Source organism: Syzygium oleosum, unplaced genomic scaffold (assembly GCF_021117445.2).
Source record: "Syzygium oleosum isolate NSW1041296 unplaced genomic scaffold, Sole_v2.1 Sole_v2.10, whole genome shotgun sequence".
Lineage (NCBI taxonomy): Eukaryota > Viridiplantae > Streptophyta > Magnoliopsida > Myrtales > Myrtaceae > Syzygium > Syzygium oleosum.
In genome coordinates, this window is record NW_026607494.1 from 9,043,284 (window position 1) to 9,059,959 (window position 16,676).

The following is a 16,676-nucleotide window of genomic DNA, read 5'->3' on the forward strand; positions in this document are numbered from 1 at the left end:
CATTTCGAAATGCAAATAGTGTTTGATAAAGTATAATTTAAAAGTGCATTAGAAACAACTTTGGTTTAAATATTGTTTGGAAGAATCAAACTTATAAATGGCTTTCATTATTATTTTTAAAAAATGGACTCAAGCCGTCGGAGGGCTCAAGTTGCCAGCAAGACAGATTTGGCATCGGCAGGCATCATCTAAGATTGTGTGACCTTTGGCGACCCTATTGAGGACCGCCTGGGATTGCACAACCTCGGCGGAGTTGCCGGCACCAGATTTGGCTAGCAGGCGGTTGGCATTGCTGGCAACTCACACGATGTAAAATGGTGGCGGCATTTTCGGAATTTTGAAAATTACTGAGGGCAAAGTTGAAAACAAAACGTGCTAGCATTCCGGAAATGCTAAAGCTTTAAACTCCTACAAACCTGCCTTGGGCTAAGAGACTTTAGAGGGTTTTGGAAATGTAATTGTATCTCCCCAAAGCACTCCAAAAAAATTGCCAAACGGTAATTGCATTTGCCGAAGGGCCTTTAGAGCCCAAAGGCCTTTAGCAAAGTAGTTGCCAAACGCAGCCCAAGTTGTTAGATGAAAGCGTAGTCTAATATCCAAATATTCTAATACTACCCGTTAACCATAGGCTTGAGTTTGGCCTAACTAAGCGTGAGAATATTAAGAAGACATAAGTGGTCCAGAAAGATTTAAATTCAGAACCTTCTGCTCGAATGTCATGAAAGGTTTTGTGCACACATCGTCGAGCAACCAAAGTTGAGTGCCATGAGGTGATGCAATTTAGTTTGCTGCAATTCAAGTTAGTTTTCACACGGTTTTGTCAAGGTTGTGTGAGAAAAATGTGTCAACTTTCTGATCTTGTAATTTACAATTTGTCGTGTAAGGTCCGCTTTATACAATTGTCATCATCTTAAATTCGGTTCGATATATCCACATATGTCATTGCAGACATTAAACAATATTTTTGTTATGCTATTTATCTACCATAAAGACATCATAGAATCAATGTGTGCCTAAGAATTTCACTCGAGTCTCCAATAAAATGTATGTAGAGTCTATGTAGAGACTCTGAGACTGACCAATGCTAGGAGGAAAGTCTAGCTCCAACCAATTTCTAATTGTTCATCATTTGGACCAATCTTGGTGAAGTATATTTATGGAGATGAAAGATTCCCCTATTAGTGTGACATTCTCAAATTTCGACCCTATTCAAGATGTAATTAATGGTTATTTCATCAATGTGCAATGAGTAGAATTAGGCACTGAATTGATTCTTGAATCATTCAAGGGTATTCCAAGCTTTGGGAGAGGCGAATTAAGACTTCGTTGCGCGCAACCAAAGCACTCAATCATGGATTGACAATTCGACCATAAGGATCGTTGAAGAACAACCATAAGCCATTTCAAGCCGATCCAAGAATGATTATAGATCGATTCGACAATAGTATAGAATCGGATTGCGGGTGATTCCGCACGATTACTATATTGATTTCGAACGACACTAGACCAATCCCTAATGATCGTATGCTTCGAAACGAGCTATTGACCCCTCACGATTACATGACAACCGATGGTCATCCATGGATTGAGAATACTTAAACGTGGATTGATTTGGAATCAACTACCGGTTAAACACACGAAACCCCTAAAAACCACCCATTGTTCTAATTATATGAAAGATGCAGTTGAGTGATTTTAACCATAAATTCTAATACAGTTGAGGATATTGGACTCTAGAGGATTAAGAGACAATTATTAGAAAAATTCTAGGAATCGCTTATTTATCAGTAAACCAAGAAACCTTGGAAAAGTGAAATTCGGGCTAGAAATTGGGGCCCGCAAGGGGGCCCACAAATTTCTAAGAGCCCAATGGGTCTCATGGACTATATAGTCGGTCACAAGGGCCCAATAGAGTGGAAATTACGATTTTGCCCTTTTGGGGCCCAACTTAAGAAGTTTTGAGAATTTGTGCAAGAAAAGCTCGAGACGGGAAGCCCACAAGGAACTAAGCCCAATGATAGGGCCCAAGGAGGATTTCGGCCCAAGAATAATAAGCTTAGCCCAAGTTTAAGCCCACTAAACCTTTCAAGCCCATTTCAAGCCTATTTACCTTTTCAAGCCCGTTTCTCTTCAAATTGGACCCGTTCAAGCCCAAGCCCAAGCCCGTGTGAATAGTGTCGTGAATAGTGTCAAGGGCTGAAATTACCAAAATACCCCTCTCATCTTCTCTTAATTATCAAATTGCCCCTTCTAGAAGCTCTTGCAAGATGAGTTTCTAGCCATTGATTTTGGCTTGTCTTGCAACCTTGGCCATTGATCTTGGAAAACTTGAAGGAGAAGTTGGGGAAAGTTTGCAAGACAAGTTGGTCTTGTCTCTCTCTCTCTCTCTCTCTCTCTCTCTCTCTCTCTCTCTCTCTCTCTCTCTCTCAATTTCGGCCCTCCCTCTCTTCCTCCTTCGGCCACCAGCAAAACCAGTCCCCTTGGCTGCTGTTTTGCCGCCGTGGAGTCACCCGCCAAGTGCCATGACAAGCCGTGACCGTTCCCCTGTCGTGTGCCGTCCGTCCGAGCTGTTTCCTCGCCGATTCACCCTCACCGCGAGCCAAAACAGCCCACAGAAGCTGTGGTGCTGCTGTCCATGCCGTCGTCGCTACTTCGTGTCGTTTTCGGACTGAGCCACGCGTAGCCCTCGTCGCCGCCGTCGCGCCCTTGTCGTCAGAATTGTTTTCGGGTGAGTTAACGCTCTAATCCCTTGATTAGTACGTTAAACTTGCTTAGGGTTTGATTAGACTAAGTTAATTATGTTTAGTACTAATTAATTAAGGATTAGTCGATAAGTTATCTCGATAAGTGATAAGTTGACTCGATAAGTTATCGAGAAAATGCGATAAGCTATCGAATTTTTAGTGATAAGCTATCTCCGATATTGCGATAAGCTATCAAGGATATTGTGATGAGCTATCGAGGTTTTTACGATAAGCTATCAAGGTTTTGATGATAAGCTATCGGATTATTTTATTATTAATATTTCATTATTAAATAAATTAATTTTCGAAATTTAAATATTAATATTTTTGTATAGAGTTTAATAATAAATTGTGATTTTTTTAGGCTTGAATTGTGATGCCTATGTTGGAAATTGCCCTATAAATTAGCTTGTATAACTAAATGAATTGTATTGTCATTTTTAAGGATGGAATTGCGGGCATACGAACAGTAAATCCCGAGGTGTCAGGTTTGTATGTCAATTTTTATGAGCTAAATAGGGCGTGGATGTTTGAATTAGGAAGTATTCAAAGTTTGATGGTTTAAGTATATATATGTGATCACGTGTGAATTTATTACCGCATTTTTATGTGTGGAAGTTGCAGTAATTTGTTGTGTGAGCACGAACCACGTTTGCATTTGGCTAAATGCTAAGACATAAATGAGTTGCGTGTTTGTTGTGCTCACGTGATCACATAAAGGAACCTGTCACCCAGCAGGGGTCTGAGGATGCAATATATGACATTGTACGAAAAGTGAGTGCAATATGTAACATTATGCATAAGAGAAAAGCACATCATATACCCTGTTGCATTGGCTAAATTCAAAGATAAAGAATTGGCTTGAGTGGTTGGTGTGCCTGCATGGTCACATGAAAATCCGTCTAGGCAAGGGTTCTAGACAATGCCTGGCGGGGGTTCGGATGCCGTCTAGGCGGGGGTTTTAGACGATGCCGTGTCGCGGTTGAGGCCGGACCGATGTTCTTTATGGAATGCCATCTGGGCAGGAGTTCCAGATGTTGCCGTGCCTGATGGAGTGGGACGATGCCCAGTTATGCCGGAAGACACCGGCGGGGGTTCGGTTGTGGCCCTGAGTGGTCGTTTAATAATCTAGACTATTATGAGTGCAACGTGCATGGATGAATGCATTGTACCTGAAAGTGATAATTATATGTGTCTGGATTATTAAATTGATGTTGTGCCTGCTTATGCACTATAATATGCCTCTGGTTTATGCAATCATGTGATCTTATTATATGCTCATTGGAGCGATTGCGGAGTTATGATTGTTAGTAGAGGGCCAACCTGATGCGAGTAACGCGGGTTGTGCCGTGTCCTGTGTGGCCGTAGAATTTGGAATACGCATGAAAGATTGTGGTGGCATTGCGCTTGATTATGGGATGAAATTATGAGGCACGGTATGGGACGGGCTGAAGCGGTTTCACCTTATAATCGGGACTCGTGTGAATGCATTGTGTAATGGAAAGTTGTTGCGTATTCTGATTGTATTATATGCTTGTTGCATTATGATTGCACATGATGATTTATTATATGCAGAGCGTGTGTGTGTGCCAAGGCAAGATAAAAATGGCTGCGATTGTTTAATGGCATGTTTGTTTATGCTGGCCTGGGTAACCCGCTTGTGTTTATAGTTAAGGCAAAGCAGGGGTTGCTTTGTTATTAATCTGCCATCAATAGGTTGCTGCATGTTTAGAAGCGTCCGAGGCGAGTTGACTTCCTAACCGAGGCTTAGGTCGTTAATTTCTGAGTTTTATCTCATTCGTTGTTGTTAACCATTTTTCAGGTGCTCAGGTGTGAGTATGCGTTGCGTTCCATGGGAACCGGTTATTTTGACGGGGAACACCTTTTGAGGTTGCCCTCGTAGATAGAGAAGCTAGATTAACCCCCCACCTTTTGTGGTTGTAATTGGGAAGGTCCACGTAGCGGACTTGTAATATGTTAACCCCATATATTGCTGATGATGTTATATATATTGAGGTATGTTTTCTTGACTATCCCTGTTGTTGTGATTGGGTGGATTATGATTGCTTCCGCTTGCATTTAATTGAAAGTTAAAATGAATGGATCGGCGACACGTCCTGGGACGTCGCAATTCCACGACCAAGGAAGGATGTCTACGCGCTCGAGGGTCCAGGGCGTGACAATTAGAGATTAGAGATATTATTAGATATTAGGGATATTATTTGATAATTCGTTATCCTATAAGATAGCTAATTTCCTTGTTAGATTAGATTATTTCCTTTCCTATGCATATTGTTCGGTATAAATACCCTTCTCTAATAAAGTATAATGTGAGGTTAATTGAGTAAAGATGTAATCTTCATTGACTCATCCCTTCATCCCTCTTAAAGATACTAGAATATTTGCAAATTTGGACTGGTGTGAGTAATTTGCTTTGAACTCCACATGCACGTATGCGCCAACCGATGGCCAGTTAATGAGGCCGAATTCTTGCGAATGAGATCTGTCAAGTCCTTGATTGAATAGCTACTCCAAGAGTTTGCATTCCATGAGTCTTCTACAAGGAGAAACAACAGATAATCAAAAGCATATATGCTTCAACTGATAGAAGAATCACCAGTAGCTTACTGTGTTTCCTTGAGCTTACTCTGTCCAGTTAAGATATAATGTATGCACTTAAAAAATTGATTTGGATATATATCACACAATCATTGTGATTAGCGATTTATTTAACATAAAAATTGATCAGAATTTTTTTTTTTCGAATGTAGAATTGGATATCTAATGGCAGTGATCTTCATTCTAAGAACTTAAAAAAAAAAGGCAGTAGTCATCTTTCCCGCCCTTTTCTATCCGTGAAAAAGGAAAAAAAAAAAAAGAAACTTAAAGTGACTGTAGAAATTATTCCACTTAGCTAGTGAAATTTTACTGTCTTCACCAATAACTTCACGGCTGTTCTTTCACTCGTAACCATTTGAAATTTTCAGGTCAGGTTGCTTATTGGCTAATCAAACTTCATTTGTAAATTATTTGAATCCTGCTATATTATGTCCGAATTCGAGTAGTTAAGCAGTTAATTAAGTCGAGGTGCTTTATTTGAGTAGCTTTCGATTCTATATGCACCTTAATTACACGTATTAAAATGGAATATTATAAAGGAAAATCACAGTGAAAGTTTTATGCTTTTTGTACGCTTAGAATATGAAATCCTAAATGTTTATAGAAAGAACACGGATTCTTAGCACCAGGTCAGCCAAATGGGTGTCTGTCTCTGGCAGACACACAAACGTCTGGACCAGGAACAGAGGCCCAAGTCTTTGCAATACAATTTGGCCCAGCTTTTACGTATAAGAAGTGGTTGTCCATTTCCAGAGGTGAGTTCGCTTACCACATTGATCCAAGTAATAGATGGAGAGAATCTTACAGGATATGTAATGTGGTTGGCCAATGGTTGTCAAATCACACGGCTGTTCGTTGTGCACAGAGTGAACTATTCTTTCACCTTCTACTAAAGAATACCGTGTGCACACCGCACGCAGCAGCATAAGCCACTTTTTGGAAGGCTCTTGCCTCTTCTAGCCCGAGCCTCTATTAACTATCGAGTGTCAAGTGTTTTTAATAAGCGGCCATAAGTGCATCATATGAATGTTTAAACAGTGCATCTAACTTCATTAGAAACAGACACTTTAGCAGTTTTGCATTTGGATGAAGCGAGTATGACTAAATTTACCGTCATGGACACGTGGTGGTGAAAGTTCTTGATGAGAATCTTTACCGGGAATCAAGAGAAATCGACCAACAAAATCATTATAGTTGGTGATCCCAAATTTTGGTTATATGTTAAAATTACGCAAATAATGAAAGTCTGTCAACATATTAGTCAAAGATGGACAATGGATCGACAAGAGCACATAAATACTGTTTAGTTGCGCCAATATTCTCTGGAATGGTAATTTATAGAACATACTAAATAATTAGAGATCGCGTCCAGTGTTTGTAACTTCTTGTAATTGATAACACTGTAATATTGTAACCACTGCTCACACAATCGATGATAGCACACCTTTTTATCATTTCTATTCTCGCAAATTTACATTTCCAATATTCTTTACATTATTGGCAACCTTTCGTTCCCAGTATCAGTACAAGTAAGAATGATGCAGAAGAGAGAATTCTGTAGTTCTTGTATAATTCTATGTATCATAATGAAGTGATACATGATCCTATTTATATACTTCATTGGATCACTATCTAGGGCAAGGAGATAATCATGATATCAATTATAATTAATAAAGGATACGCATAATCGAGAGAGATATATGCATAATCTTGAGATATATGAAGAATGAAGAGAAATATCTATTTTTAACACGTACATTTACTTTTTCATCCAAAGTCAATAAAAGAACCTTAGACAATATTTCAATTCAATTAATCTCTATTTTATAAAAAAATTTCGCTTTTTTCGGTGAAAACAGAAACATTTTTGGATTTCCGCTTATGTAAGTCACGTCTTGTTGCTCTTTATTTAGCAACTCTAAGGCTTTATGGGAGCTGATAAATCTCGACTTCTTATTGGCCTTTTCTCCTGTGGGGCGACTTGAATTCTAGCAGTTGCTTTCAAATAGTTTGTTGTCCACTAGTTGACTAGTAAACGGGTAGCATTTCAGGGAAGGTTCCTTTGTCTGACGATCGAAAAATCAGTTGGGGGTCATCTATCATTGAAATGTTCAAGTCAACCAATTAACGCTAAGTCAAGTCAAGAAAATTAAATTGTGTGGACCAACCAAAGGTTCCATCAGTGGGAATTATGCAGATACTGTTTTACATAGCTTTCCCATTAATAACGAAGGAAGGTTTCTAAGTTTGACATTTTTGACAAATTGATTCTATCTAAGAATTAGCTTTAGTATTGTAAAAATGAACTACTATGCCCCACATTGAAGCCAAATCCTTGTAAGTGAGGCATATGTATTGAAATTCATCTCATGGCCAGTATATCATAAGTGTTGTACCAACAGTTAGCCTCGAAGATTATAGCACTAAAATCATGTGCAAGCGACAATACTATATACAATTTGCATTCAATTTCTACAATCACACAAAACTAGATTTTGCAATCTTGTTACTATGCTCGTACCGGTAACTACTAGAAATTGTTGAAGCACTTGAGGAAGATGAAAATGTTTCAAGTTCTATCTCGGTCTCAACATCATCAACTGGCGTCTCCATCGGATACAAAAGTGGTTTTGGGGGAAGTTGAAGTTTATCGATCTCTCCTTCTAGCATGTTAAGTACTCGGCTCATCGATGGTCGATCATGAGGGCTCAATTGTATGCACTAAAGAGCAACAATTATCATCATCCTTGTTGTCTCTCTCTCCTCTTCTATGGCATTTACCATTTCGACCTCATTTTCTTCGTTGAGTTGATCATAAACCCACAAAGGAAAATAAATTTGACTTGAGGCATCTGCATTTGCATTTAAATTTCTCCTTCTGCCAGCCATTTCCATTAACAACATCCCAAAACTATAAACATCGGCTTTTGTAACAGTCTGAATTTTCGATCCTTTTCCCAGGATGTAAGGAATGAATATTTTGACCAATGCACTTATAGTGAGATCTCACCCGGAAATGCGCATTCACGGGATGCTAACCTTAGGGGTAGGGCCGTTACGGGATTGAGTTCGCACGACCAAAGAACTCGACCTAGGTTCGATCTTCGACCATATGAATTGACGAGGGAATGTTTTGAGACAACCGAGACCGGTCTATCTGATTGATCGTGTCCGAAGGGAAGTAGTGACAGACCCTCGCAATTATATGACAACCGAGGTCGTCCTGGGTAGAGTAAACTTAAACGTGATTTGACTTAGTGTCGGTCACGGGTCGAGAGCGCGTAATTCCAGAGAACCACCCGTTAGTCAGAGATAAGCTAAAGTCGCGATTGTTCAATTTTAATCATTTCTTAGAATTCGAGCCCGGGAATCGAGAATTTTGAAAGTGACAATTTTGGACGGCCGATGACGTTTTTGGCTTGGCCAACCTTGGGGCCACCCATTTCTGCAAAAAAATGGATTTCGGTCCGGGGCCGGAAAAATTACGATTTTGCCCCTCTGGTCACCGATGGCGATTCTGAAGTCGTTTGAGGTTATTTTTCGAAGCTAGTGTCATTTTGGGGTGGCCACGTGCATTTAGAGTGGTTTTGGCCAAAAATTGGAATTTTGGCTCGGAAGAGAAAAATAATATTATTTTATTCCCATGACTTTGCAGTCAGTTTTCGAGGACTTAAAAAATGAATTTCGCGATTCCGACGCCATATTATAATGGCCACGCACATATGGAACGCGTATGTGCGGAAATTGGAATTTTGACCCGGGACCGAGAAATTACCAAAATGCCCTTGGACCCATTTTTGGTAATTCCGAATTTTGGATTTAATTAGGGGACTAACCAAGGTGAGTTAGGGCTAAACCAGGTCTGGTCAGCTTGGGTTAGTGACAAAGGACCATTTTACCCCTAAATTATTGGATGAGAAGGAAAGATAGCCATTGGATCAAGGGCAAAATTGTCCAATTGGCCTAGATTGAGACACATGGATTCCACTCACACCAAACTTTGACTCATTTGACCAGACTATTCTCTCTCTCGTGAAGACCATTCAGCCATTTCCCCCAAAATTTTCTCTCTTTTCCCGTTTCCATTTCTGCAGTTTACGTTTCTGCTCAAACCGGTACTGTTCACGCCGGAACAGTACCAGCCGGAGCTGTCCCCGCCCATCCAGCACCACCAGCAATCAGTTTCGACCAAGACCAGCCACCACAGCCCCGGTTTCAGTCCAGAACAGCCCTCTCTCTCTCTTTTTTTCTCTCTTCCCGTTACAGCCAAACTTGATCCGGAGCTTCGCCGGAGCTCCGATCGCTGGATCCAAGTCGACAACCGGTGAAGTCCAAGGCACGTCCATACGTCCCCGCCCGGACCGTCACGTACAGGCGTCCCCGTGCAGAGGGACATTCACCACGTCCGTACGGATCACTTTGTTCATGCCGGACCGTACGGACCTTGCTGGTGTCATCGGCACCTCGCGGCCACCGTCCGATAGCCATGTCCGTGACGGTGTCCGTACGAAAAGTACTGTTCACGCCGTCCGTACGTCGCCGGCGACGCTGCTCCCGCTGCTGCTGCTGTCCCGGCCCGTTCCAGCCCCGTTCTGTCTCGCCTTTTTGGGTAAGTGTTTTTCCCAAATGTCATTTAGGAGTTCGGGTATCGTAGGGCATGTTTAGGGTTTAGTTCTGGTAGTTTATGTGGCTATTTTAGGACTAAATTGAAGGCTGATTGTGTGGTTGTTGTGGGCTGAATCGGAGACTGAGTTGGCAAGGAAATTTGCGAGGTTTAGGAGGCTCGATGATGGTTGAGGTGTTGTGGATTGATTGTGGCTGAATTGTGCGATTGATTGGTATAATTATGCCTTGAATGGCACTTTGTATGTGGTTGTGTGGCTCGTGATGGTTGGCTGGTTTGGTGTGTGTTTCGGACTGAATGTGGCTTGGCCGTGTGCCTCGTGCGTGTGGCCGTGAGGTGTGTGAGTATGGGAGTGTGATTGTGCAATGAATTTGTGTACCAAGAGTGTGTGGTTATGTGTGCGTGTTCGTGTGACGAGAATGAGTAATCGTGAAATGTGTGTGAGGTGTGTATGTTTGACCATACGTGGTGGATTGTGTGTAAGGCGTGAGGTTGTGTATGACCGTGAGTGTTGCTGGCCATGTGTAAGTGTGGTTTGAGTGGAACGAAGGTTCGGATGTGTAGGATTGATTGGAAAGAGGTCCGTCCTGAGGCGTGTACGTTTACGCGGGACGATGCCGTCCCTAACGAGGTGACGATGCCCGGCCTGACGAGGTGTCGATGCCTGACGTGGTCAGAAGACCGTTGGCCTGATGCGTTTTACGCGGGCGCGGTAGAAGGAAAGTGTGTGTAGGATTCCGTCCTGAGGCGTGTACGTTTACGCGGGACGATGCCGTCCCTGACGAGGTGACGATGCCCGGCCCGACGGGGTGACGATGCCTGACGAGGTCAGAAGACCGTTGGCCCGATGCGTTTTACGTGGGCGCGGTAGTGGTGGAAAGGTTGAAAATGAGTGGGATTTGGCAAGACAAGCGAGAGGATTGTGGAAAGTGACGCATGGTGTGAGTTGGTGTGCGAGTGTGTTTGTATCGCGTGGTGTGATACTCGATTATGGGGTAAAAACTGCTAGGCATGGTATGGGACGTGCCCAAGTGGGTTTTGCTCTATAATCGAGGCACGCGCGCGGCTGTGATGTATTTCTGTGGCATACTGGCTGTGTGGTTAACTAACGTGTAGGGACGTGCATGAGAAATTCCAGGTAGGGTCGCATGTGATTGTTAGTTTGGCTGATCGTTGTGTGTTATGTGTGTTTTCGTCTGGCGGTACGTGAGTGCCTACGTGGGGTTTGGGGTTGTACACTTATTGAGATTCGTCTTACGGTTGTATAACCGCCACTTTCAGAACCCCAGCCTTAGACTCGAGAAGTCCGTCTCCTCTTTTTGGAAGTATGGGGAGCTGCCTTCGGTGCCCAGTGCAGCTGCAGGTGAATTTCGGAGGCAAGCCAGAGAATCAGGAGCATAATGGAAGATGGTGACCAGTAGCTTCCCTAGGGTAAATTTTACGGGTTGTGTGATATAAGTCGACCTGTAACGAAGCTAGGTTAACCAGACCATCCGATCCTTTTGTTATGACGGTGGTTGCGAATGCTAGGTTGCTGTATATGTTTGTAATATAATGTTTGTATATTTGGTGCTGTATGAATATGTTGTTGTTTGATTGTAGTGGTGGTCTACCCCGTTGTCGTCATCTTTCTGTCCGGGGTTTTGTTATTCGCTTCCGCATGTGGCTCTGATATTTGGGTTGGGTCGGCGACGTTCCTGGGACGTCGCATCATTTCGACCGCAGCAGGGGATGTCGTGAGCTCGTAGGGGTTCGGGGCATGACAGCTTTGTAAGAAACGCCACCAATGTCCTTATAGAATAGCTCAGGAGTAATATATCCCAAAGTTCCTCTTGCTGCAGTCAATGTTACTATGCTGTGACCGGAGGGATAAAGTCTCGCAAGCCCAAAGTGAGAAACTTTCGGAGTGAAACTCTGGTCAAGGAGAATGTTGTGAGGCTTGATGTCAAAGTGTAGAATTTGCATGTCACATCCCTGACGTAGATACTTTATCCCTCTAGCTATACCAAGAGAGATCTCATACATTTTCTTATAATCAAGGGAATCATCATCATCCTTACGCAAAATGTGCTTATCCAAAGATCCATTTGGCATGAAATCATAGACAAGAGCTTGTTTGGAGTAATCAAAGCAAAAACCAACAAGTTTGACCACATTAACGTGGTGGATCTTTCCAATTGTAGCCACTTTGCTTATAAAATCTTCGTCGTTAGATTTTGGTTTGTTCAAAATCTTGACCGCAACTTCATTGCCACTTCTAAGTACTCCTCTGTACACGGAACCATATCCCCCTTCACCTAACTTGTGTTTGAAATTTTTTGTGATCTTCTTGATATTCGAATAAGAGTACCTTATGGGTAAGAAGTTATTGTGAGCTTGTAGATATTCTTCGATGTTTGCATCCATTGCTTGGTGCCTTCTCATCCACCTATATATTAGAAGTATCAACACACATGAAGCTCCAAGTATGAATTTTGCTGCGAGGAAGTGAGCTGTATAGAAAATTGCCTTAAGATCAGTGTTGACACCTAAATTTTGGAGACCCAATTAGTCATTCATTGCATAAAAATTAGGGATCGATCCCGGTCCCTAGAAAAAATTAATTAGTTAAATTGCCAATAGATATTAGGAGCATCTGCATCAATAATTAGGCCCATATAATTGCATTTACACGAGACCGGCGATGGGTGGACTTGAGTGAATGGTTATGAGTTTAAAGGGACTAAGCCCGCGGTGGCTAAAAATCACGTGCATCAAGTCAAGAAAATCTGATTATCAAGATTTAGCTATCCCATGGTAGATAAAAAATCAGGGATAATCTTTGGGGTATATGTGCGTACGTGGTGGATTTTGAGAAAATTCGGTCATCATAGGAGCAAGAAAATTGACCGGCATTGAATAAAGAGGAAAGAATTGATGCATGATTCTCTGGCCATATTCACACAATATTGGCAAAATAATAAAGAAAGGGAAGGAGAAAAAGTGAATCTCACGTTATTGGGAAGGGATAAAAGAATATATTTCTTTTCCTTGTCCAAAGTTTGATATCCTGGCCTATATAAAGGAGAGCGAGGCCATGCAGCGGGGAGAGACCAAAAATCGAGAGAGAGAGCAAGATAGAGAGAAAAAAGAAAAGGAGAAGAGAGGCTCCCTGGCTGAGCGTCCCTCTACCGCCGCAAATACTCCTCTCAGGCGCGAACTTGACCGCCTCACCATCGTCGTTTGATACCCATCAAAGCCGCTTACTCCTCGACGACGACAAAGCAGTCACTGTGGAAGTCTTTGCTGTACCGATGGCGACCTGCTGATCTGTGGCCGAGAGGGTCCTGTACCGAGAGTCCTCGCGTCAACGACGAAGCAACTGCACCTTGCACGAAGCTGTTGCAACACTGCAACACCCTCGTAGCGTTCAAGTCATCGCCACCAGCAACGCTTTCAGTTTTCGTCCAATATAACAAATTTTATTGGGGCCTTGTTTGGCGAACTCCTTGGCCCAACTACAAGTCCCAATTAAAGTTTAGCTTGTTTGACAGTTTTCCTTGCGGTTGTTCGGCGAAGACAGCCACTCCTGCAGTAAATTCCATAACCACGTGCTCTGGGAACAGAGGATTCCGAAAAGGAAAATAAGAAAAGGAAAGTGGTCTCACCCGCAAGACACATCGACGTTCATTCACTATCGTGTTCGTTGGGACCTCGCAGCTGCTCCTTTGCTGCCACGCTCACAAACGAGAGCCACGCCATCGTAAAGCCCACCGCGAGCACCACACCGTGAAGCACTGCGTCCCATCTGCCATCCATTGTTCAAATTCGGAAACGTCATCCGTGTAATATTTCGAATTAGGTAATATGTCATCCGACTTAATTTCGGTATATTAAGTTGCCTAATTTGAGTTCATTGTGATCTCAATTATGTTGTGTCGATATGATCACATCCAAAAATATTTTCGAAAACTGTGAATTGGGATATTTTCCTTATTTCACAATGTGCTTATGATTGCTAGTCCGATTTCATGCCCGAAATACGACTCACGATCGCACGGAAAATCGTCAATCCGATCTCTCGCCCGAGATACGATTCGCGGTTGCGCAAAGAATTGGCCAATCCGATCCTCGTGCCCGAGATACGATTTGTCAATTTATTTTCCAAATTTAAATGGATATGGATGATATCTTGGGTGATTGAATGCTATTTTTGGTTTTGGCTTGATCTTTGGTTTGATTTGATTTGATTCTCTGTTTAAAAATCCCAAAAAGATTAGATAGTATCAAGGTAAATTTTTCTAGATAGATTGCATGCTAGGTTAGGGTTTATCTAGTAAGGATAACATTCCGATTTAAATTAGGATTTTGGCCTAGTTTAATTCCTAAAATGAATTGGATAATATCTTGCACTAGATAATGAATTTTCATCATTTTATAATTTCTAATTTCAATGAAAAATACAAAAAGGGTATCATGTGCATGTCATATAGATTAATTGCATCATGCTTGCATTATCACTGCCATGTCATTGCTACGTGCCACGTTGCGTGTCTTCTTGCTACGTCATTCACATATGCTATGTCGCACGTCATCTTATTACGTCATTCATACCTTGCCATGTATCATTGCACGCGTGTCATTAGAAATTGCACGTCTAGGTTCATTTGTGTGCCATATTAGAATAATCCATTTAAAGGTAATTGTATGTCGTGTGTCATGTTAGACTAGCATCATGCATTGCATATAGTTTAGTTTTTTCATTAAATAAGCGAAAACTCCAAAAAATATCGTGTGATTTGCGTGTTAATTAGAAATCATATTAGAGTTGTTGATGTGATTTTCTAACTAACATCGCAGATGCTTTCGTTGCTTTGAGGTAAGTCCCCATCTTGCAATTTATTTATTGCTTTGCATTATTGGGTGTTTCATTAATGGTTGCGCACCCGGATAAACACCTCACATGGTAGTGATTAGGTAATAAAATGGATCCAGACTGCCTGAATAAATATTTTTGAAAAGAAAAGGTACCGAAAGGGCGTTAGACTAGATCTAGCGTAACCAAATCCCCGAGCTTAGAATCTCTGGTTCGTAGGAATAAAACCTATCTCCCTATGTTTTATTTAGGTTTCTAATCGACCTACCACAAATAGATTAGTGGCGACTCTAAGCATGAAAACTTTTGCATGTTAAAAACTTAAACCCTAAGTTGCGAATTGGTAAGGGCTTGGGAGGGCCTGAGTTAAGCTTAGACTTAAGAAATCTTAGGTCGCGACAATCAGTGTAAAGCATAGTCTTTTTTAATATAATATAAAGCACGTACAATGAGTGCTTTCTTCGCAAAGTGTTTCGTAGATGTGAGGAAAAAAGAATCATCCATACCGAAGACAAAGCCGACATCAGAAACTTTATTCAATGCAACATTTCGCACCGTACCCCAGGAAGAATTGTCTTCAGAAAGGAAGAGATTAAGTAAGACATATGTAATCAAAATTAGTTGAGTAATGGACGAAAAATACGTACAAGGAAGAAGTAATATTATCCTGATTAACTAAAAAAACTAGGTATAAATTAACAACATTCGAAGCAAAGATGCATAAAGATGATAACTGATAAATATCCTGGCCTCCGTAAGGCTTTGTGAACTCTCGATATAAAAGATAGGGATAAACGCACTGAAAGTTCTAAAACTTGTAACGAAAGTGCAATTGAATCCTAAAACTTTCAAAAAGTGCAATCAATTCCCAAAAATTGTCAAGTTTGTGGATTAAATTGCTCTTTTGTTATTAGTTTTAGGACTTGATTGCACTTTTTGAAAGTTTTTAAAAGTCCATTGCACTTTCATGACTAGTTTTAGGAATTCAAGTACACTTATCCTTAAAAAAAAAGTTAGCAGTTGAAAAGATCAGGTAATTTGTGCTGTTATAAAAACTTTCAGAAGGAACCAAGTCCAATTCTCTTATATATTGCAAAAATCGAGATGTTTAATGTTGACTAAGCACAAACTTAGTTTTAGCGGGGTGCGATAGTTTAAGTAACTATCATTGTGTGAACAGGAATAAAACGCAACACCACATGATTGCTCTCTCGGAGAACGACGATTGTATTTCACAGTGAACCAATTATCTGCATGTCATCTTAATCCCCTGAGGGCTAATTCGTTTTATTCGGTTTTGCTTACTCAATCGTGATGGTCGGGAGTTTTACAAACTTCACTTGCACCTGTTATTTTGGTTTCCATTCCAGTCACAATCATAGTCCGTTGCTTAAGGCACGACAGCTATAGCTAGAACCAACTATATGCATATTGATCGGGTAAAGTACGTTGATGGAAAGGCATACTTACAGTAGTAGTAGGTTGTGCATTTTTTCCCTCGGTATCAGAAGCCTAAAGCCTAAGAAGCAAAAATGAAATGCTTTATCGTGTGGCGGCACCCAGTAGGACAGATTAAATCCGTTAGCCATTGCATTGTGGATGTCATTGTAGGAGATCGTGCGATTCTCCCGGGACAATGCTGCTCTTTTTTCCCGTAAAGATTCTGCTGCAAGTATTGACGTGGTTGTGGTGCAAAAATCCTCAATCTCTGATGCCCTTGCATCGATGACAGCATATGAATAATACCCGTTTATAGTTATACACGGTTTGGTGTCAATATATAAAACGAGATCTCGCTGGCTTTGAGCAAGACAGAATGGTCACCCTGGTTCGA

At 41.4% G+C, this 16,676-nt stretch overlaps 1 non-coding gene and 1 pseudogene across 1 annotated transcript; one reads left to right on the plus strand and one right to left on the minus strand.

Annotated features, from left to right (window-relative positions):
• The first annotated feature begins 6,209 nt into the window (after positions 1-6,209).
• Positions 6,210-6,326, plus strand: LOC115685598 (U5 spliceosomal RNA). Its single transcript, XR_004006259.1, has one exon. It is a non-coding gene; the product is annotated as a U5 spliceosomal RNA (small nuclear RNA).
• Positions 6,327-7,841: 1,515 nt separating this feature from the next.
• Positions 7,842-13,785, minus strand: LOC130139178 (rust resistance kinase Lr10-like; annotated as a pseudogene).
• Between the last annotated feature and the right edge of the window lie 2,891 nt (positions 13,786-16,676).